General features: G+C 40.1%; 1 protein-coding gene across 3 annotated transcripts in view; it reads left to right on the top strand.

Moving 5' to 3' along the window:
- The first annotated feature begins 6,027 nt into the window (after nt 1–6,027).
- Gigyf2 (GRB10 interacting GYF protein 2) overlaps nt 6,028–24,161 on the top strand; it is a 132,567-nt gene continuing 114,433 nt past the window's right edge. The window contains exons 1-3 of one of the 3 annotated variants that reach the window (XM_071619538.1): nt 6,028–6,109; nt 9,792–9,854; nt 11,602–11,665. The gene's annotated coding sequence lies outside the window, so the exon portion shown is untranslated. The remainder of the gene's footprint in view (nt 6,110–9,791; nt 9,855–11,601; nt 11,666–24,161) is intronic. The other 2 variants (XM_027941702.2, XM_027941704.2) reach the window with 2 other exon arrangements.

Here is a 24,161-nt window from a genome sequence, read left to right as displayed (position 1 = left end):
TCTCTCCTCCCTCCCTCCCTCTCTTCCTCCCTCCCTCCCTCTCTTCCTCCCACTCTCCCTCCCTTCCTCCCTCCCTCCTCCCTCTCTTCCTCCCTCCCTCCCTCTCTTCCTCCCACTCTCCCTCCCTTCCTCCCTCCCTCCTCCCTCTCTTCCTCCCTCCCTCCCTCTCTTCCTCCCTCCCTCCCTCTCTTCCTCCCTCCCTCCCTCCCTTCCTCCCACTCTCCCTCCCTTCCTCCCTCCCTCCTCCCTCCCTCCCTCTCTTCCTCCCTCTCTCCCTCTCTTCCTCCCTCCCTCCCTCTCTTCCTCCCACTCTCCCTCCCTCCTCCCTCCCTCCCTCTCTCCCTCTCTTCCTCCCTCCCTCCCTCTCTTCCTCCCACTCTCCCTCCCTCCTCCCTCCCTCCCTCTCTTCCTCCCTCCCTCCCTCTCTTCCTCCCACTCTCCCTCCCTTCCTCCCTCCCTCCTCCCTCCCTCCCTCTCTTCCTCCCACTCTCCCTCCCTTCCTCCCTCCCTCCCTCCCTCCCTCTCTCCCTCTCTTCCTCCCTCCCTCCCTCCCTCTCTTCCTCCCTCTCTCCTTCTCTTCCTCCCTCCCTCCCTCCCTCTCTTCCTCTCTTCCTCCCTCCCTCCCCTGTACTGGGGATTGATCCTAGGGCCACTCCACCATGGAGCTACACCCAGCCCTTTTTATGTTTTATTTTGAGACGGGGTGAAAGGTGAGTGACTCACCAACCCAAGAGATTTTATTGAGGGGCTGCCCAAAGGGGAAGAAAAGGAGAGGCAGAGAGAGGAGAGGAGGAGGGCAGAGAGAAAGAGAGCAGAGAAGAGGGAAGAGAGCAGAAAGGAGAGAAAGACGGGGAGGAGGGCAGAGGGCAGAGAGAAGAGAGCGCGAGCTACAAGCTTCTGCTTAAGAAAGGTTGCATAGGGGACGTGGCAGGTGCTGATTGGCAGGGTGACTCAGGAACAGCACTGTGCCCTGTGGGGATTGGTTGAGAAAAACCTTTGAATTTGGCACTCTTCGCTCTTCAGCTTGGCGCCCTTGGGGAGGGGTAAGGGATTCAGTGATGTTCTCGTGACCATGACGGGAAACTCAACTTCAGCGGGGAGTCTCCCACACACCCAACACAGGGTGTTGCCCAGGCTGGCCTCAGATTTGCCATCCTCCTGCCTCAGCCTCCCTAATAGCTGGGATTACAGACAGGTACCACTGTGCTCTGTGATTCTTTTCTTTCTTTCTTTCTTTTTTTTTTTTTACCCTTTTGATAAACTATCTCCAAATAATGTTACAGTCTGAGGCACTTGGAGTTAATTTGCCAACATGTTTGTTTGTTTATGCCAGAAATTGAGCCCAGGGGCACTGGACTACTGAGCCACATTCCCAGGCTGTTTTATTTTTTTATTCTTAGGGTCTTAGGATCTTGCTAAGTTGCTGAGGCTGGCTTTGAGCCTGCAATCCTCCCGCCTCAGCCTCCTGAGCTGCTGGGATTACAGGCATATGCCTGGCTCAACATATGTTTTTGAGAGATATAATTCAGTCCATGACAAGGATGTTCTAGTCACTATTACTGTGAGTAGATTACCTCAAAATCTACTGACTTAAATCCACCATTTTAACATGTTGACACATTCGGTGATTCGGGAACTCAGACAAGGCATAGTGAGGATCTTGTCCTGCCTCGTGATGTCTTGGGCATTATTTGATGCTGAGGATGACTAGACGCTCGGGGCTGGAATCATCTGGTTGCATTTTTCACTCAGATGTCTGGTTGCGGATGATGCTGGTGTCAGCTGGGATTTCAGTCAGGGCTGTCGATAGGGCAACTACTTGTGGGCCTTTCCTTGTGGTCAGGCTCCAGGCAGCCTCAGGCCATTGGGACTTATTAGGTGTCAGCTTTGCTTCCAAAGGGAATGTTTTGGCAAGCAGGGGGTGGAAGCTAGACCACCTCTCATGACCAAGCACAGGGAGTTGTTGTTTTACTTCCTCTTCTTGCTTTTTTTTTTTTTTTGTACTGGAAATTGAACCACAGAGCTACGTCCCTTGCCCTTTTTTAATTTTTTGAGACAGAGTCTTGCTACGTTGCTGAGGCTACCCTTGAATTTTCAATCCTTCTGCCTCAGCCTCCTGAGTCACTGAGATTACAGGTGTGCACCACCACTCCTGGCCAGTCAAACTACTTCTACTACCTTCCACTGGCTAGAAGGGCAAAGGGGAAGGGAACTTGACTCTACCTCTTGAAAGTGTAGTAAATGGTCTAGAAGAGTATGTCAAGTGGAAGATATCACAGCCATCTTCAGAAAAAGCAATCTGTCCCAAGTGATGGGCCTGACTTCATTACAAATCAAACTATTTCAGATCAGACTCCTTGCCTTGACTCCCATTACCAAATGATCCATTCCTCACAGCTTCTGTTCCTATTGATGGCGAAGTAAAGTAGAAACTTTCTTATCATCCCTGATGACAGCATGCTGCAACCAGCATGCATCAGCCTATGGCTGTAGATTAAAAACCACTACTTAGTGAAGCACTGGAGAGACTGTGAGGAAAACAAGAAGCAGAGTACATCCTTCCTAAGGAGCAGAGGAACCAGAGCTTTAGTGTCCAGGGATTTGTTGGACATTTACTCTGCACCAGGACAATCATTTGTTGAGAATTCAAAGTTGAAGAATGCACTGTGAATAGTGGCTAAAACCATGGGGCTTTGTCAGCTTTGATCACCATCAAGGTCATCATCATTCCCTAGAATTGGTTCCTGCTGTATAGTTTAAGGCTAAAAATATGGCCATGGCACTCTTGACAATGAATTTGGCAGTTTCTGAGAAAGTTAAAGAAGCATCACCACCAATCCCATTCCTAGATGTTTCCAGGTGAAGCAGAAACCTATGTCCACACAAATGCCTGCTTGTAAGTATTTATTAAAGTTTTATTAATAATCTTCCTGAACTGGAAACAACCCTAATGTCCCACAGATAAGGAATGGATAAACAAATAGTGGTGCATACACCCAGGGAAATACTATTCAGCAGCAAGAAGGAGGAAGTACTGACATATGCAACACTGGTTGATCATGCATGTGCTAAGTGAAAGAAGTCAGTCTCAACATATATGACATTATAAGAGGAAACCCTAAGGTCATAAAACTGATCAGTGGTTGCAGGGGCTGGGTGTGGAGTAAGAGCTCATTTCCAACGGTCATTGGGGGAAATTTTGTGGATGACAAGACCATTCTGTACCTTGATTTGTATGGCTGCACACACCTGTGGACATTTGTCAAAAGTTGCAGAAATATACAATAAAAATGATAAATTTTACTATGTTTTTACCTTGATTAAAAAAAGAAAACAGGGCTGGAGATGTGGCTCAAGTGGTAGCGCGCTCGCCTGGCATGCGTGCGGCCCGGGTTCAATCCTCAGCACCACATACAAACAAAGATGTTGTGTCTGCTGAAAACTAAAAAATAAATATTAAAAAAACAAAACAAAACAAAAAAAACCCACAGGCAACGCATAGGTGGCAAAGCATCAGAAAGGTGTTATGCCAAAATAGTTAAGGACATGGGTTCTGCAATAACCAGGTTGGGCTTGGAAGTGCTGGCCAACATTTGGGGATGGTTAGGACTTCTCCTAATGCCTGTTTGGCCTTCTCAGAGTTCCATAGCACTGTCACCAGGATTTACAAGAGAAAATGCAAGTAAAGCACTTAGTGAGGTGGTCAGCACAAAAAAATGTTATTTATTATTTTTATTAAAAATGATAGTTCAAGCTGGGCATGGTGGCACAGGCCTGTAATCCCAGCAATTCAGGAGGCTGAGGTAAGAGGATTGCAAGTTCAAGGCCAGCCTCAAAAATTTAGTGAGGCCTTAACTAATATAGTAAGAACATGTCTCTAAATAAAAAATAAAAAGGGGTGGGAATGTGGCTCAGTGGTTAAGTACTCCTGGATTCAATTCCTGCCGCCCCATCTTCCAAAAACAAATAAACAAACAAACAAAAAAAAACCCTGAAAAAAGAAACAAACAAAAAAACCCACAAAGGATTAAATAAATCTTAAAAACCAAAAACCAAAACCAAAACCATGTATTAGCAAGCCAACGACCTGTAATATTAAAGGCTAGGTGTGACACAACTGTAATCTCAGCTACTAAGGAGACTGAGGCAGGAGGATCAAACTTAGCAGAATGGGACTGTAAGGGGTCCATTTGAAATTCTGCATTTTTAACAGCTTCAGCAACTTTGCAAGACTCTGTCTCAAAATAAAATAAAAAGGAGTGGGGCTGTCTCTTAGAGTTTGCCTCGCATGTTCGAAGTCCTTGATTTAATCCCTAGTATCAGAAAGAAAATCTTCAGAGATAATAACATATGGTTTAGGCTTTTATTTATTTATTTGGTACTCAAAGGCACATAATCACTGAGCCACATCCAGCACGCCCCCCATTTTTTCTTTTTTTAAATTTTGAGACAGGGTCTTGTTAAATTGCTTAGGGCCTTAAGTTGCTGAGGCTGACCTCAAACTTGTGATCCTCCTGCCTCAGCCTACTGAGTTGCTAGAATTACAGGTGTGTGCCATTTTGCCTGGATGGTTTAGGCTTTTAAAGATGAGCAGGAATTATATAGGTTGGAGAAAAGCAGGACACGTGTTGGGAATGGCATTGTTACCAAGAGGGAACACCTTGTGCAAAGGCTCAAACAGAATGGCATGTTGGCGGATCCTCAAACAACAGCACATCTGGAGCCTTACGTTCTTGGGGGAAGAACAGGAAAGGGTGGCAGCATGGATGTTAGAGGGTAGAATTTAGCAGAATGGGACTGTAAGGAGTCCATTTGAAATTCTGCATTTCTAACATTCTTCCAGGTGATGATGATGATCCTGTTGGGCCATTTTGAGCAGCAAGGATATAAGGGTCAAGGGAAGAAAGTATTTCAGAAAGAAGGAAGTAGTCAATCACTTTGAAGACAGGAGCACTAAGTCAAGATGAGAACCGAAAATCTCCAGTAATGTATCTGTAAATTGTGGTGTTCTTATGGCAAGCTATAGATGTATAATAGATAAGGACAGAAATTGCACTGGAAGTGCATATAAACAACTCTTTCGTGCTTGTTTGTCTATGAAAGGGATCAGAGGCACAAAGAGGTAGCTGGAAGGGAAATTTTAAGATGGGAGATAAATTTGAGGATTTTTTTTTTTTTTTAAGTTGTTGGGAAAGATCTTGTAGAAGGGGAGAGACAGATGGCACAGGAAAGAATTATGACATGGGAAGGGTAAAGTTACCAGATTTAACGAATCAAAACATGGGATGCCCAGGCTTGGGGATATAGCTCAGTGGTAGCATACATAAGGCCCTGGGTGCAGTCCTCAGCTCTGCCAACAACAACAACAACAACAACACACACACAACCAGGGATGCCAGTTAAACTTGAATTTTTGGGAAAAAAAACCCTCTTAGTTTATGTTCCAAATATTGCTGGGTGTCCCGTGTTTTACCCCAAAACGGAGCACTGAAGCAAAGGGTTGTAGGCCCAGTGATACTGGGCGGGAGTCTGAGCTCTAAGTCCTTCCCAGCTGTCAGTCTTCCAACACTTCAGAATGAACTCCCAGTTCCCTCAAAGATAAAATTGCTTTGAGTCTCAGCTTTTGTCACTGCCCCATCGCCTATGATAAACTGGCAGGAAAGTGCTGGACGAAAAGCTGCGGAAAAGTTCTAGCTTGAAAGATCAGTCCCTCAGTTATTCGGAGACTTTTGAATTGCAAACTGGCCATGGATTGGGTGTATAGGATAGTGAGTCACAGGGCCCCTGGCCAGGATCCAACTCTGGACTCAACTCAAGGACAGGAAGTGGCCCAGCAAGCGCCTGCGCACTGTGCTGCCCCGCCCTCTGTCAGCGTTTCATCCGGGTCTCGCGCAGGGGCGTATTTGGGCAGTGGGGCGGGCAGCTTCGGAAAGGAAGGCTGTCGTGGGAGGCTGGAAAGGGGCGGGAGTGAGGCGGGCCGGGGGCGGGTCAGGGGGCGTGACCGAGAGCGCGCTGTCACGTGACGTGCGTGGCGACGTGTCGGCCATCTTGTGTTGTTGAGGCTGAGGACTGACTTGGGTTCTGAGAGACTCCCTGTCCGGGACCGCAGGTAACCAGCGACTCCGTCTAGCTCCACAGCCCGGCTGCCCTCCGCTCCCTGGCCCCGCCGCCGCGGCCCGGGCCGCCTAGGCCTTCCGCTCGCGCTCGCGTCCCCGCCGCTTTTGGCCGACCCGGCCGGGCCGCATGGACACCCACAGGCCGCCCCGGCTGCGGCCGCGGTCGGCTCTGGGCGTCAGGCGATGGGACAGGTCTGGTGCGGGGCTGGAGGGAGCCTCCTTCCGGGCGAGGGGCCCGGCGGGCCCGGGCGCGTCTCAGCAGCGGGCAGCCCCTCCGCCGGGGCCCCCGTGGCATGGCGGGGGGAGCCGAGGAAGGGAGGAGGCGAGGGGTGGGCAGCGCCAGGCCGGCTCGCCCAGGCCAGCGGGCTCGCCTTCGCTCGCCGCTCCCTGGGGCCGGACGCCCGCCCAGCTTCGGCGTGCCCGGGTAACAGCTGCTGCGGCCGGACAGCTGCTCCCGCCGGCCCTGCAGCCCGCACCTGCCCCCGGGAGGTGCACCCTGGCCTTCCCCGCGGAGCATCTGGACGGGGAGACTGCTTCCCTGGCGAGAGGACTGGGTCGGGACCAGGCCCGAGGCAAGGTGGAGCCATGATCGGAACCCGGCACCGAGGCTGGGCGTGTAGAGCCGGTGGCAGCTTTGGGGACCCGAACGTTCCCCTCAGGTTGAAATGGGCATTAGTCTTAACTGTAAGCAGTTTCCCACAAACCACTCTGGACACTTCAGTTTTGTGACTGGAAAAATCAAATGGGCAGGGAAGGAGGGTACGAAGAAGCAGGTTTGTATGACCGTGTTTGGCGATAAATAACGTGGCTTTGCATTTCCCCGGTCCTCTCCCCAGCTTTCCTAAACACACCTAGTTTCTCTGAAAGAAAGGTAAGTATGCTAATTTAACTGGAGGATTAGGTAAGGGACTAGAACCTGTGAAAAGCTTCCTGTCCCGTGCTGTGAACCTTGGATTATGGGAGTTTTGGTTCGCAGTGTCGTACTGAGGGGAGATTCTCTGTCTTTATGTAGTATTTCCCTCTTAGATTCACTCCAGTGACTCCCTAGATTAGGGGGAAAAAACAACCCCAATTTTGTTTTTGGACATCTTTTCTGTACATTAGCTTTCATCCTATAATATTTGCAGCTCTGGTCTTGAAGAGTTTGACCGATTTGGTTAGAATGTAAATGTTTTCTCTCATTGATGTTTTTACGTGATTTACCAGTTTAGCAGCTTTTGGATTGCTTTAAGCTGGAATATGTATATTTCTTTTACATCAGATATTAATTTCAGAAGAGCACATTAGAAAAAAAAATTAGAAGTGGCTTGTATCGGGAAAATGTCATATGATCCTTTGACATTTAACACTGATGATGGCAGTGATTCACTAGAAAGGAAAAGCCTTCACACCCTTTTGTTACTTGACAGAGCACTTTTAGAGTTTTGAGGTTGGTGAGGGAGAAGGCAGTGTGTGTTTCATATTCATTCATTCATTTGACAAATATTGAGTACTTAATACACTCTTGGGTGCTGGGAGCAAAAAACTGACCCAACATTCATGGAGCTCATTTCTAGACAGATAATTATGAACTTAGGTAAAATATACATATGCTCCTTGACTTAAGGATGAAGTTACATACCCATAAACCCGCCAAGTTGAAGATACTTTGAGTCAAAAATGCATTTAACATACTTAAAAGTGCACATCACAACTTAACAACATAGACTACTGTAGAGTCTCAGTTGTTTACACTGGTTGATCACCTTCATAATTGCATGCTGCTAGTTGTGGCTCACTGTCAAGGTTCAGCATTGCCAGAGAGTATTGTACCACATACCATTAGCTCTTGAAAAGATCAAAATTCAAAGAATGGTTTCTATTGAATGGGTATTGCCTTTTGTACCATAGTGAAGTTGAAAAGGCATAAGATGACCCTATTTTAAGTTGGGGACCATCTGTATAGTGGTAAGTGATGTGGGAGAAAAATGAGGAAGGGAAATAGGATAATAGGGAGTTGGGAGGGGTTAATTTTAAGTTGAGTCCCCTGGGCTTTATGGATAAGCTAACTTTTGTGGAAAGACCTGAATAAGTAAAGGGGCAAGGGCAAGGGCTGGGGATGTGGCTTAAGTGGTAGCGTGCTCTCCTGGCATGCGGGTGGCCCGGGTTTGATCCTCAGCACCACATACAAACAAAGATGTTGTGTCCGCCGAAAACTAAAAAATAAAATATTAAAAAAAAGGACAAGGGCAAGAGTGCTTCATTTTTGGAGACAGCAAGGACAAAGACCCTGAGACAAAAACCAAGTTGGGCAAAGCACTGAGGCTCACCTAGAGGTGGGAGGGAGACTGGAAGGCTGGAGGCAGTGTGTGTACCTATCTCTTGTACAAAGATGAGATGTGGCATTCGCTGTCCTGGAATTTTTCCTTTTTTCTGTGACTCTTAGGAAAATCAGATTTGGAGATATAGACCAGCATTTCCAAATGTGACTGGGAAATCACATTTGGAAAAATTCAGGATGTTCGCATATTTTAGAAAATTGTTAATGAATTTTTTTTTCTCAAAAATAAGACTTAAGGGCTGGGGTTGTGGCTCAGTGGTACGGCACTTGCCTAGCATGCATGAGGCACTGGGTTCGGTCCCTGGAACCATGTAAAAATAAAAAATAAAGGTATTATGTCCATCTACAACTAAAAAATAAAAAAAAAATTTAAAAAGAAGACTTAAAATGAGATTGATGCTAGACTGCCTTGAAACAGTTTTGAAAGGAATGATTTGTAGGAAGGGATCTTTGGAAGTTGAAGAATATTTGAAAATATAGGGTAATGAGGATTTCCTTTGAAGTTTAGACATAGGTGATTAAGGAATATAATGAGGTAGAATCAGTATATTAATGCAGGTTATTTTTAACTGATCCGGAAAGAATTTCTTTTAATTCTGTACTGTTTTGTCTAGTTGTAAATACCACAGGGACTCTCCCACTAATTTGTATTTATTTCCTTTATAGTGTTTCACGTGTGTAAAACTTGTTTTTGCTGATTTTTTATTCCTTTTACCTTTAAGACTAGTTCTCAAATTAATATTTAATAGACTGGGGAAAAATTTTTTACAGATTTTCTTCCAGTTTATCTCCATATTCTTATTCCTGAGTGTTGATAAATGTCCTTTCATTTTAGTTTACTGGAAGAATTAAATACTTCAGGGTTGAAGTATTTTTGCTGATTTTTTTTGCCTATGTGAAAAATAATTTGTAATGGGTTTGCCTCAAAATCATGTGAAGACAGAATTAACAAGGTCAGTGTGTGAATGGAGCTCCTTGATAAAAGGGGACACAGTCAATGATGGTAGTGATGAGGTAGTGTTTTAGCTAATTGCCTTTCTCCCTCTTGTTCCTTTTTTGAATTTTCGAAATGACATTTCCAAATTTTAATTACTTTGATGTCATAATCAGTTCATTTGTTCTCATGACTCTGCATTTTAATACTCCAAATGTCTATTCTCTTTTTATTGACCTTCACACTGGAAGATGATACTATTGATAGTGATTGCTGTCTAAGAGGACCTTTTTGGGTGAAAAGATTCCTATTGTCCCTTCTAAAAAGATATTTGATGTCATTTTCAAAAACTGAGTTTGTTTGCAGATCTCTATTTGTCCCTGCTGATTAAATTTTATGTACTTTCTGTTTTATTCTATAGTGGGACCAGTCTCATTAGGTTGAATCTACAGCCTATGTTGGTGTTAATCCAGGTGTCATAGAGGCAAGTTAAATGTCCATTTTCTTTTAACACTTTGAATTGCCTTAACATTCTTTGATCATTGCTGTAAAAGACTGAACCCAAGGTTTTCTTCCTCCCCTCCCCTTGACTCTTACTAGTATTTTATGCTGATAAAGTTTTGGAGTTTCCATTCATTTTTAATGCCCTGAAGAATTACTCTCTTTAAAAATAAAAGGAATTTTTTATTTCAAGAATAAGCTTATTTATTTATTTTATGGTTCTGGGGATTGAACCCAGATCCTCATGCATGCTAGGGAAGTGTTCAGTATTCTTTGATCAGATTATTGTTTTTTCTATTTTGTCATACTCTCAGATGAATGAGAAATATACTAGATTAATGTAGGAATGGAAAATTATATTTTTTATGAATTGCCCATAATTTAGTGTGAGGTTGGGAAAAGGAGTAGCAATAGAAAAATGAAGAGACTAATTCTTTGAGTGACCAAACTTTATTTTATGAACATATTTGAAAAATATAAGGTATTACATATTTCCTTAAAGTAATTAAATAAAGAACACAGTTTTGTATTTTCTTGTTAGTTACAGGGTTTATTAACTTGAACTTAATTTGTACTTACAATAGGAGATAACCTGGAACTTGTTCTCTTGAGTTAGGCCTGTAGAAGTTTGTTTTTTTAATTTAGTTCTCCCCCCTTTTCCTTTTGATCTTAAAAAAAGGTAGGATGCAAGGGCTATAGTTGAACATTATAATATGGCTACTTTGCAAAATTCAATCAAAAGTGGAAATGGCTTTCTCAAGTTGCTTTCTTGCTGCTAATAAAATTAACAACTTTTTAAATTATTCTTTGATAGTATTCAAAGCATCTTGATTTTAGCTAAGATACCACTTGAGGCTATTGTGGTTCAGTCTATTCCTTGTCACTTGAAATATCACCATTTTGTGGATTTTTAAGATTCTGCCTCTACACAGTATTAAAAGCATGTTGTAATTTTGGAGCTGGAAGTGCACCTGGTAGCTTTGTTCCTTGGACATTTTGTTGGCGCTAGTCAGATTTCTGGGGGCTCAGTGATTATTCGCATGTGGCCATGATGCTACTTCATTTTCTATCAGGTATTCTTTAAAGATTATTATCAAAGCCCTATAATCGATGCTTTTTGGTGGGGGGGTGCGGGTACTGGAGTTTGAACCCAGGGTCACTTTACCACTGAGCTCCATTACTAGCCCCTTCCAATTTGCTGAGTTTGTCCTTGAATTTGCAATCCTTCTGTTTTAGCCTCATAATCTGCTGGGATTACAGATAATGTGCCTGGCTATAATGTGGTTTTGAATGAAACTCCCAATAATAATAATAATTTTCTTGAAGCCCTGTAGTGGTAGTCATTTGTCTGGTTCATTAGAATCATTTAGGAATTTTGTTTAAAATATTTACTTCTCATTTCTACTCAAGTGTTACCCAGGTCTCCAGATATGAGAGAATCTAGTTTTTTGTTTTGTTTTGTCTTTTTCTTGGGGATGAGACTCTCACTGTATTGATCAGACTGATTTCGTACTCTTGAGCTTAAGTAATCCTTCTGCCTCAACCTTCTAGTAGCTTGGACTATAGGCTTTCCAGACCCAGCAGGAAATCAAGTTTATAATAAACATACCAGGTGATTGTAATATTTTAACCAAGTTTGAAAACCATTTCCTGTGAAATATATTCATGACAAAAAGCTATACTTTTAAACTTTGCTAGATGATTTACATTAATACTTTTATTGTTTACAGTGTTAAAAGGGCCGGAAAAATCTGCTCAAACCTCCTGCTGTGAACCAGCAGAACATTTGAACAGGTAAGCTGGAAGGGGAGCTGAAAGTTGAGGGCTTAATAGGTGATGTGTGTGTGTGTGTGGTGCTGGGGATAGAACCCAGGGCATTGTGCATACTAGGCAAGTGCTCTGACAGGTGCTCTACCACAGAGTTAAATCCTTGTGCTCAAAAGTTGATTTTTGCTATATTAGGTTTCCGTTATTTTTCCTGAGGTTATGATTAGTGATTAGAAATTTTTTTTGTGGTACCTCTTAGATCCTTTATGAACTGTAAGAATAACATACTGTTTCTACATTGATCCTGGTGCGAATTTGCATTTTAAACTGTTAATGATTTTTTTTTTAAAGAGAGAGAGAGAGTGAGAGAATTTTTTTAATATTTATTTTTTAGTTATCAGCGGACACAACATCTTTGTTTGTATGTGGTGCTGAGGATCGAACCCAGTTCGCACGCATGCCAGGCGAGTGCGCTACCCCTTGAGCCACATCCCCAGCCCCTGTTAATGATTTTTTTGATAGCTGGAAACAAGAAGAGGCATGCTTTTGGGTCAGGAGTGCTGAGGGGCCGAGTTATCATGAAAGAACCCAAGAATAGTTGGCTTCATGAGGGATGTGAACCAGAAATTGGGATGTATTCAGGAACCAAGGTAGTTTAGATAGCATTTTACTCCCAGTTGTTCAGAAGTATCCTCTCTTTGTCTTGCCTTAGTTGTCTTTCTGTAGTCCGGCCTTTTATGCTTTAACAAATAAGTGGAAGAAAATAGCTGCTTCATTCCTGGAGCCACAGATGAACCCAAGGTCTAGTGCCACTAGCCAATTGATTGTTAGCTCAGTGTCTAAATTTTAAGTTCCTGGGAAGGAAGATTTGATTGGTTGTACTTGGTTCAGTTTTCTGCTGGTTCTTAGAGAAGGTAGAGCAATGGCTATTCTAGGCAGATTCACCTAGAAGCTTCTAGACTTTTTTTTTTTTTTTTTTGGTCACAGGATTGAACCCAGGGGTGGTTAACCACTGAGCCACATCCCCATCTCTTTTTATATTTTATTTAGAGACAGCGTCTTGCTAAGTTGCTTAGAGCCTCACTAAGTTGTTGAGGCTGGCTTTGAACTCACCATCCTCCTGCCTCAGCCTCCTGAGCTACTATGATTACAGGCATGCGCCACCATGCCCGGCTCCTCGATTCATTTTTTTTTTTAACAGATGTTATTGTTTTTTGCAGTACTAGGGATTGAACCCAAGGGCACTCTACCACTTGTTAAATCTCCAGCCCTTTTTATTTTTTGAAGTAGGGTCTTGCTAAATTGTCCAGGCTGGCCTAAAACTTGTGGTCCTCCTGTGTGATCCTCTGAGTCACTGGGATAACAGGTGTGTGCCATTGTGCCCAGCTGTAAATTTTTTTTATTGGAATTATTTGAAATCTTTTTTGATTGTGTTTGTAGCTTTTATATACTGGTAATCTCTTTCTTAAGAAATAAGTAAAATAATAAGTAAGATTATTTAACTTTTGTTAATATTCAGATATCTAGATTTTTCGATGCAAAGCCTAGCTAGGACTATGCAAAGCCCATATCACTGTAAAAGTGATTTTGAGTGATATGTCTAATGTCAGGCCATGTATGTGACTTCCTCTGATATCTTTTTTTATAAGTGTATAGTTTTTAGTTGTAAGTGGACACAGTGCCTTGATTTTTTATTTATTTTTGTATGTTGCTGAGGATTAAACCTAGTAAGTACCTCACTCGCACTAGGTGAGCACTCTACCCTGAGCCAGCCCTGATACTTTTTTTTTTTTTTTTTTATTCAGGATTTTTTTTTTAATAAATTGCAGCTAGCTATTTTTTTTTTTTTAAAGATTCTTTTCTCAAATTGTGCATTTTTCTTAAATCTAGACATTGAGTTAAGACATATTATTTCAACATACTCTGTGTAAAACTTTTATAAACTGAGTATTCCTCTCTGGAAAACATTGGCTTGTGGTGAGATTATCAGATAACATGGCATTGTAATTTTTCCTAGAATAGTTCACTTTTGCTAATTTTACTCTTTATCTTTTCACTAAAAGAGAGGGGGGAAAGAGAAATGCTTACATATTGTTCGGAAACCATAGGGACAATGATAGTAATGGTAACAGGGTGATTTTTAGTAGCCAGGACGTTCTTTGGAGACAAAGCTCTGTTTATTCAAGTTCTCCTGGACCTGGAGGAAGTCTTTGGAGCTCTGTTTTCTTTAGCATAGGTCCTTTAGAGACTGACAAGGAATTGACAGCCATACATACCATCTTAGTACTTTCTTTTTTTCAAATTTTATTTATTTATTTGTATGTGGTGCTGAGAATCGGACCTAGTGCTTCACACATGCTAGGCAAACACTCTTCCCCTGAGCCACAATCCCAGCCCCAATTCTTCCTCCCTTCCTTCCCTCCCTCTTTCCCTCCCTCCCTCCTTGGGATTAAACCCAGGGGCTCTTAACCACTGAGCCACATCCCCAGCCTGTTTTTTAAGAATTTGAGACAGGGTCTCGCTAAGTTGCTGAAGGTTTAGTGCTTTCTAATTAGAGAATCATGGCACAGACCTTGATGAGATGGAGATTTCCAGGGACTCTCATGATCAGTTCCTTGGGAAAGGATTCCCAAACCATGGCCATGTGAACTCTGTGTAACTGGATGTGAAGCCATCTTGCAAGACCAGTGGGTCAGAGAGCTTTAATTTGTGTTCTGGAAACTGATACTTTTCCTTAGACTTTAGTTTTCACCTTTTTTTTTTTTTTTTGGTGGTGGGGATTGAGCTCAGGCAAGCACTTGCTAGGCAAGCACTCTACCAACTGAGCTACATCCTCAGCTCTCACCATTCTTAATGAGGTTTCTGATAGTATTTTATAAGAACATACATTTATCTCCAGTTGTAGGCTTAATATATTGCTTAATTGAATGATGTAAAGGGGTGGGAATTTGGGGACGGGGAACAGAGTAGAAGACTGGGAAAAGGAAGAAAAAGTGACTTTTCACAAAACAGGTTCTAGTAAAAATTGCCAAGAAGTAGAAAGAAAGGTAACCAAGCAGTATTAAGCCCCATATCAATAGGTGGTAAAAGGCTTGAATGTTTTTGAGCAAAGATATAGTTTTAATTTTCTGTTACTTATTTCACATAATTTTGGATAAGTTAACCTCTTACAGCCTTACCTTTCTACCTGTAAAGTATACCCCATGGTTGTCATGGGAATTAAAAAATCTAAAGTGCCCAGTACAATGCCTGGCATGTAATAAATAGGCTCTCAACACATGGTAGTTTTTATGATTGTTATTACTATGTAGATAGGTAAATTTTATTGTAAAATTTTATATTTAGAAGTTTTGAATAGTTAAGTCAGTGGGTTCTGTTTGTAGATTTTTTTTTTTTAGTTGAAGATGGACACGATAACTTTATTTATTTCTATTAGGTGCTGAGGATTGAACCCAGTGCCTCACTTGTTCTAGGCAAATGCTCTACCACTGAACTACACCCCTGGCCCTTTTTGCAGATCTTTTTTAACATTTTTTTAATACAACAAATATTTGAGTGTTTGCTTTGTGCTGGGTGCTGGGCTATCCCTAATGGTGGGGAAAACATTCTATCATGCCTTTATGAGGCTTACAGTTTAGTGGGAGAGTCACATAATCAAATTCAAAGTGTGAAGTCCTTCTGTTCTTGGAAAAAATGCAATTTAAAACCCTACATATTTCTTAAGGAAGTGTCATGTTTGGGTCTTGGTGTCCTTGTGTGATATTTTATGCTCCTTGATATGCTGTGTGTGTTTGTTTTAATTTATTAATTTATTTTTCTTGCTGTTTTTTCCCTCTCCCTCTGAGGTAGATGTAACTTTTTTCTTTTTCTTTCTTTTCTTTGTGTGTGTGTGTGTGTGTGTGTGTGTGTGTGTGTGTGGTGCTGGAGATTGAACTTGGAGTCATGCATGGTAGGCAGGTACTCTACCACCGAGCTTCATCTCTAACTCTTTAACTTTTTGATCTTAGGACCTGCTTTACTCCATTCTCTGTTGCTATGATAGAATATCTGAAACTGGATAATTTATAATGAACAGTGAATTTATTTAGCTCGTGGTTCTAGAGTCTGGGAAGTCTGATGCTAGCATGTGGTGTAGGCCTGCAGTCTGCATCATCCATGATGCAATGAAAGAGGGAAAGAGTGAGCAAGTAATAAGGGGCTAAACTCACAACAGTAACTGACCAACTTCCAGCCTAACAACATTAATCCAATCTTGACAACAGAGCCCTTGTAACCTAATCACCTGTAATAGGCCCCACCTCTTAATACTTTTGGACTGGGATTATTTCAAAACTTTGGGAGACACATTCAAATCACAGGAGGATCCCTTAATGCTCTAAAAAGTTATCAAAGAACCCCAAAGAATTTTTGTTTTTTTAGTTACATCTGTCTGTATTTATCTTGATAAATTTAAAACAATTGATTCATTTAAAAATAATAAACTCGTAGGTTAACAAAGGCATTTTTAAATGAACAATACCTATTTTCTAAAACCTTTCTTAAAAAATCAGGTGAGAAGAATGTCATTGTTTTGCCTTTGTAAATTGTTTTTATGCCTGGCTTTATATAAGGCAAATCATCCTTATAAGTTTGTTATGTAGTTGAAAAAGGAGTATCTTAGCAGCTTTTTCAGATAATTGTGTATCCTTTGATATTAGGATAAAATTGGATAAGCAGTAGGTTTTTTTTTTTTTTTTTGGGGGGGGGATCAGGAAGTGAATCCAGGGGCACTTAAACACTGAGCCACATCCCCAGCCCTTTTTAGGTTTTATTTAAAGACGGAGTCTCACCGAGATGCTGGGATTACAGGCATGTGCCATCATGCTCAGCTGTAGCAGTTTTTTAAAGGTTTGTTGCACTGTGGAATCTGAAGTATATCAGTGAATTTTTTTTTTTTTTTGTGCTCTAATCTTAAAATTCATTAGTCTTGTATATTGAGTGCCTATTTTATATAGTGTCAAAATACTTTAATATCAATACTCATCAGAAAAGCTTTTAAATTATTAAGAATCTAAGTACTGGAAAACTGTGAATCTCCTGGTGGTAAATAAAAGTTTTCCAGAATTCCAATTTTTTAATGTATTTTTTGCAATACTGGGAATGGAACCTAGGACCTCAAACCCAGGACCTGGAGCATGCTAGACAAGTGCACAGAGCTATACCCTCAGTCTTTTTAAAATTTTTAGACAGCGTCTCACTAAATTGCCTAGGCTGATCTCCAGCTTAACGTCCTTCTCCTTCAGCCTCCTGAGTTGCTGGGATTATTGGTGTGTGTCACTGCCCTTGATGTGAATATGATTTTTGACATTGAAAATGATCTGAAACAGAGTCTGTAGGTCCACAGGCTATACTTTGTGAACGGGTGCTTTGAATAGTTCTCAGTGTTATATTTACACCTTACATTGCGTTCTTAAAAATGATTTAAAAATTGTTTCAAATAGGAGTAAACATATCATGGAGTGTTTAAAACATTTTTAAATTAATTTTTTTTTTTGATGCTGGGAGTTGACCAGGGCCTAGCATATACTTAGCATGCACTCTACCACTGTTGCATCTGCAGCCCTCATGGCAGGCAGATTGTGATTTGTGGAAGTGATCAGTTATAATTCTTTTAAAAATAACTTATACCAGCAGTGTTCACCAGAATTACAGCTATGATGGAACTGTCCTATTAATCTCCACTGTTGAGTACTGTAGCTATGCCATGTGTGTCTGTTGGCACTGGAGATAGGACAAATATTACCAAGGAATTGTATTTTTTTTAAATGTAAAAGAACTTTTTATTATAGCTTAGGTTTCTTTGTTTTTATAATAGGCTTTATTTTTTAAAACTATTTTAGATATATAGAAAATTGAGGAGATAGTACAAAGAATTTTCTGAAATTAACATGTTACTGTGGTACATTGTTATAGTTACTAAACCAGTACTGATACATTGTTATTAACCAGGGTTCATCATTTATTCACATTTCCTTGGTTATATCTAGTGTACTTTTCTGTTTCAGGACCCTGTTCAGGAATACCATATTATGTCTAGTCCTGTCTCTTCAGGCACCATTTAGCTCTGATGATTTCTCTTATTTTTGATTATCTTGACAAGTTAAAGAATTACCAGTCAAGTATTTTTGTAGAATGCTTCTCGAAGAGTGATTTTTTTTTTTTTTCAGGGTTAGACTGGAATTGTGGGTTTTAGAAGAAAAATCACAGAGGAAGTAAAGAGCCATTTATGTCACCTCATATCAAGAGCACATACTGTCAACATGACCTGTAACCATCCATGTTAACTTTGATGCGTCATTAACATTGATACTCTATCATGTTTTGTCCACTGTATTCCACCTGTGCTCTTGCAGAACTGAATTTTAAACTTTGTTTTATTTTGAGGGGGAGTCTATTCATTTTCAATAAGCTTAGCCTTTTTCCACCCATTTATTTATTTATTTATTTAGGTGGTGCTGGGGGATCAACCCACAGCCTTGCATATGCTAGGCCATCACTCTACCTTTGAGCTGTATTCCCAACCCAGCGTAGTCTTTATAAAAATTAACTTTTTTGAGGTATAATTTATATATGATGAAAGGCCTTCAGTTTAAGTATATATGTTAAGTGTACACTTTGATAAGTTTTGACAAATATACATAGTTGTGTAACCGTCACTTCAATTAAAATAACCTTTCATCCCCCCAGGAATTTTCTCCAATTTTTTGTGGTCCTTTCCCCTGCTAATAATCTATTTTCTGGAACTAGATTAGTTTTGTCTGTTCTAGAATTTTATGTAAACAGAATCATTCCGAGTCATCCAGTATGTATCTTTTCTGTGTCTGGGTTCTTTTGCCTAGTGTAATGTCTGTGATTCATCCATGTTGCTTATATTGATAGTTTGCTTTTTTTTAAATGCCAAGAGTACTCCAAGTTAAGACTATTACAGTATTTGTTTATCCATATATTTGTGGGTGAATGTTTACATTGATCTTGATTTTTGGAATATTAGGCATAAAGTTGACTTTGGTTTTATAGTATGGGTAATGGTTCTGAGTTGTACTAGGTTGCAGTATTTGCCACAATCTTACAAATTAGGAATTTACATTCCTTTTAGGATAAGGAGAAATTATCCGAACATCTGTAATTTTTAAAAAGATAATCCTATAAGAATAATTTCAGATACAACGTGTGGGCCTGATATGTAGATTCTTCCTTGGATTTTTGGGGACTTTCTGGAAAAAAAATTCTTTGTTTTTAGTTCCTTGGATTAAGTGTTTAATAATAAAGTGAATAATTCAAGCCTAATTTTACTTCATAGAATTTTGTAATTAGTAAAATGTGTTAACATATTTGTTATTAAAATGTTTACATATTAATGATATGTTAATAATATTTGCTATAATAGAAGAATTCATTTATTTATTTACTTAATAGTACTGGGGATTGAACCCAGTTGTGTTCTACCACTGGGTATCTTGCCAACCTTTTTTATATTATTATTTTGAGGTAGTGTCTCCTTAAATTGCTGAGGCTGATCTTACTTGTGATCGATTGCTCTCACCTCCTGCCTTAGTATCCCAAGTTGCTTGGACACCTCTCCTGAGTCTTATTTTTTCATTAAAAATTTGTTTTATTTCATTAAAAATTTTTTTTTTTTTTTTAAGCTGGATGCAGTAGCACATGCCTTGTAATCCCAGCAATTTGGGAGGCTGAGGCAGTAGGATGGCAAGTTCAAGGTCAGCCTCAGCAACTTAGGAAAGTCCTTAGGAGCGTAGCAAGACCCTGTCTCAAAATAAAAAAAGTCCTGGGGATGTGGCTCAGTGGTAAAGCATTTTGGGTTCTATTCCCAGTACCACCCATTTTTTTTTTTTTTTTTTAAACTGAATTAATGTTGAAAAGAATATTTAACTTTCTGTAACTTTCTATGATGTTTATTTTGGGGCTGTATAAGTATTTCATAATAGACCAGGCATATGCTTTTTATGGTAATTAAAAACATTTTGTTGTAAAGTAATTCAAGAATATTATTGCAGGTTATGAAAGTGGAGGAAAAAAATCATTACTCTCACTAATATTTCTCTCTCTTTTTTCTTTTTCTGATACCAGGAATTGAACCCGGGGCACATAACCACTGAACCACATCCCCAGCCCTAGCCCTTTTTATTTTTTATTTTGAGACAGGGTCTCCCTAAGTTGGTTAGGGCCTCGATAAGTTTCTGAGGCTGGCTTTGACCTTTGTGATCCTTCTGCCTCAGCCTCCTGAGCTACTGGGATTATAGGCATGTGCCACTACACCTGGCTCACTAATATATCTTGATCTTGTGTTCTCTTTGTCTTATTTTGGCATAAGTATAATAACTAATTACACTCTGTGTATAAACATTATTGTATCTGTATTCTGTTGAGTGAATTCTACTTTTTCTAGTGATGTGGTGTATGTGATTCTCCTTCATGTTTAGACCTTTTCTTTTCATCTTTTTACTTAGTTCTTTTCTGAAGTATGAGAAAATGTGTTCTGAGTCCTTGTTAATGGTATTAAAGAACTGGCAAATTGGGCTGGGGTTGTGGCTCAGTGGTATAACACTTGCCTAGGACTTGTGAGGCACTGGATTTGATCCACAGCACCACATAAAATTAAGTAAATAAATAAACAGAATAAAGGTATTAAAAAAATGACACCATGTTTAAAAATAAAAACAGATTTGAAGGTTATTTTCTCAAAGTGGTGTTATTAATTTTATGGGAAAATTTAAGTAGGGAATGAAATTATGTTATCAGAAAATTTACACTTAAAATAGTGTAGTTTCATGATCACTGAATATATTTAATTGTACTATTCTAGATAAACCATTTATTACCTAATTTAACCTTTTTAAAAAATAATTGAGCTGAGTGCAGTGGCACATGTCTTCAGTCTTAGTGACTCAGAAGGCTGATAGGAGGATTGCAAATTAGAGACCAGCCTCAGCAATTTAAAAGACGCTGTCTCAAAATCAAAAGGCTGGAGATATGTCTCAGTGGGTAAGCACCCTTGGGTTCAATCTCTGGCACCAAAAAAAAAAAGAAAATTGAGGATTAAAATATAGTAAACGTGCATAAATCTGAAGTATATAGTTTGATAAATTTTGGCTTTTGTGTATACCTCTGTTATCACCATTTTTAGATAGTGAACATTTCTAGCACCCCAAAAGGTTTCCTATTCTTTGTCAGTAGTCCCTACTTCCATGGAGAGCACTTTTCAGACATCTGTGACCACTGATTATTTTACCAATTCTTGAACATCACATATGGAATAATGCCTGAAGTATTCCTTTGTGGCTGGTTTCCTTTGTTCAACAAAAGATGCTGGGGAGTACCTGGAAGATTCATACAATATTTTAACAATAGTTTTTTTTTTAATTGCCTAGTAATATTTTACTGTATGAATATACTTCAGTTTATTTATTAATTCATTCACTTGCTTATGCCATTGAAAATCTTCTGTCTTTTGGGTAAAACTTTAGTTCATTTCACTTGGGTATATGCCTAGCAGTGGATTATGGGGATATGGGGTGGGCATATATTTAGATTGAATAGATAATGCGTGAACTCTTTTGAAGTAGGTTAAACTAAGTTGCACTAGTGAAGTTAGTAATGGTGTGTTATCTTTGTCTAGATCTGGTCAAGGTAAAAATAGTACACTGCTGAAGTGGGGACAGAACTATTCATTTATTTAGCACATGTGAAGGGTGCTAGGGGAATAGAAAGGTAGAGAATAGGGGCAGATTCAGGTTTTTTGGTGTTCATTCTGTTATTCTTGTTGGCAGACTGCATAATATTGGCTGGTCTTCAACTGAGGTTTTGTCATTTTTTTTTTCCTTGGGTTTTATGTGCCTAGAAAATAGAGATTCACAATAGCGGATGATTTTTGTAAGATTTGGGAGATTTTCAAAGGAGTGTATGTTCTGAATTGTTAGTGAAACACTGGTGGTAGCTAATCAGTCTATCAAGACTTCCGGGAGTCAGTATTAGGGAATACTTTTGAAGTTGAACCATTAGACACTGTGCCATATTTTGATTCTGCATCTGTTTTGTCTTCTCCTTGCTGTGTGTTCGTTAAGCTGAAACTTAACACATAGATCTGCAGCTCCTTCATGTTGATAGTGATTACCTGAACCTACAAGTCATCTAGTTCCTCTGTTCTGTTCTTAAGGTAGATGAGAGACCAGAGTCTGTCTTCTCTTTGTTGTAAACCCAGCAATAAGATTGATTTCTTCTCTTTCTCCTTCTTTGAAAATGTACTTATAAGTACAGAGTGATAGTTGAAGTTCCAAAGAAGAGCTTAACAAAGATGAGGAAGCTAGGAAAACAATAGAAAAACAGAGAAAAGTAAAAATAATTATGCTAATAATCAGAGATAAAGTAACCAATAGTAAGGGGTAAATTTAGCTCACAGACTTTTCAAAGATGACAAAAGAATCAGACTACATAACATTATCAAGTACAAGGATGCAGTTTATTGAAGAAGACAGATTTCCTGATAATTGTATAAGGATTAGATTACTTGAATTCACTTACAAGGAATTTTGAGTAATGGCCAAGGTCAGAAATAGTTGTCACATAGAAATATTCTCTCAGGTCTTTTTTTCCTTCAGTACTGGGTATTGAACTCAAGTGTACTTTACCACTGGGCCACATTCCTAGCCCTTTTAGTTTTTGAGACAGGGTGTCACTAAGTTCCTTAGGTCCTTGCTAAATTGCTGGGGCTGGCCTTGAACTTGTCATACTCTTGCCTCAGCCTTGCAGGGATTATAGGTGTGTGCCTTTGCCCCCAGCTGTTTCTGGTCTCTTTAAGCCAGTTCTTTAAAATTTGTTGAGAGGCCTCTGTTTGAAGTCCTTATCTTTAAAACTAGGATATCTACAGGTGAGAAAAGATCACAGGAGGGAGATGAGAGCCTTGTCTTCTACTCTGTCATAGTTGGTTTCAGCATGAGAAAGATATGCTAAGATATCTTAAGGATAAGCTATCTAAGATAGTCTCAGAACTATATTTTGCCTAGTTTCTCTCAGAAGCATTTTCCGTCCTTTTCTGACTCTTCCTCAAAGGTGTGAGTGATTTTTGTCTTTCAAGGGTACTAGGACAAGTTCTCCCAGAATCCTTGGGGCCTGCTAATTCCTATATGCCTTGTGTTCCTGTCTCTGCCTGTCATTGTCTGGAATGATAGTCTTTCTGGTTATTCATCCTTTGTTGTTGTCTTACCCTCATACCACACTTTCTTCTCTTCATCTAGCCTTTTTTAAGACTTTATATTGACTTCTCTGAAATGTCATTTTTTGTTGAATGGCTACATTGTAGTAAGCTATTCATAAGATATTTTCAGGCCGCCTTAAGCTCATCTTCCCCTGGTAATTTTGCCTTTTGCCCTCTGAGATTTTCTGTAGATTTTCCTATGGACAGGTGCTTCATTTTTATTCCTAGTATACCTTTTTGACATTATCAGAATCTTACATACGTCAACTTCTGTTTTTACTTTCTTCCCATTGATTCCTAAGTCACAATTTTGCTATCCTCTTTGCTTTGCTTTTTTTTTTTTTTTTTTTTCCTTTTTGGTTCCAGGAATTGAACTCAGGAGCACTCAGCCACTGAGCCACATCCCCAGCCCTATTTTGTATTTTATTTAGGGACAGGGTCTCACTGAGTTGCTTAGCTACTCGCTGTTACTGAGCCTGGCTTTGAACTCATGATCCTCCTGCCTCAGCCTCTCAAGCTTCTGCTTTGCTCTTTTATTCTTCTTACTGTGCTGACAAAACCTTAACCCATGTTTAGTTTTGTTAGCCCTCGGTGTCCTATACCTAGGCTGCTAAGTTGGAGAGAGAAGCCTACCACCTTGCAAGTAGGTGCTCTATCTTGACTGGGATCTCCTTGAGGATCCTAGATTGGATTCTGATACAGAGCAAGAACATGGTTGGGAAAACTGGTGAAATCCTAATAAAAAAAACAAAATAAAACAAAAAAAACTCTGGAGTTTATAGTGATGTACCAATGTTGGTCTCTTTAGTTTTGATGAATGGGTGGTGTCCCCCCGTCTGTCTGTGTCTGTCCCCCTGCCCCCCTTTGGGATAATGGGGATTGACCCAAGGTGCTTTACCACTGAACTACATCCTCTGTTCTTTTTGTTTTTTGAGACAGGGCCTAATTGCTTAGGGCCTCACTAGGTTGCTGAAACTTATTTCGAACTTACAGTTCTCCTGCCTCAGCCTCTTTGAGTTGCTGGGATTACAGACAAGGTTCTGGCTTGTACTTTGGTTCTTTAAGTATGAACATTAGGGGAAATTGAGGGAACTCTGTATTGTTTTTGTTATTATTATTTTTAAAAATAAACTAAGCATTCTTAAATTCAACAAGAACAACAACAACAAAAAAAACCCCACACTCTTGTAGGGAAGCAGTTACCTTCTTCATTCAAACCCTATTATGCTGTCATCTTCTCTGTCATTCACTTCTCTAGAAAAATTCAGGCCA

This window comes from Marmota flaviventris, chromosome 11 (assembly GCF_047511675.1).
Source record: "Marmota flaviventris isolate mMarFla1 chromosome 11, mMarFla1.hap1, whole genome shotgun sequence".
Classification (NCBI taxonomy): Eukaryota; Metazoa; Chordata; class Mammalia; order Rodentia; family Sciuridae; genus Marmota; species Marmota flaviventris.
Note: the sequence above shows the minus strand (reverse complement) of the source record. Positions and strands in the feature narration are given on the sequence as shown.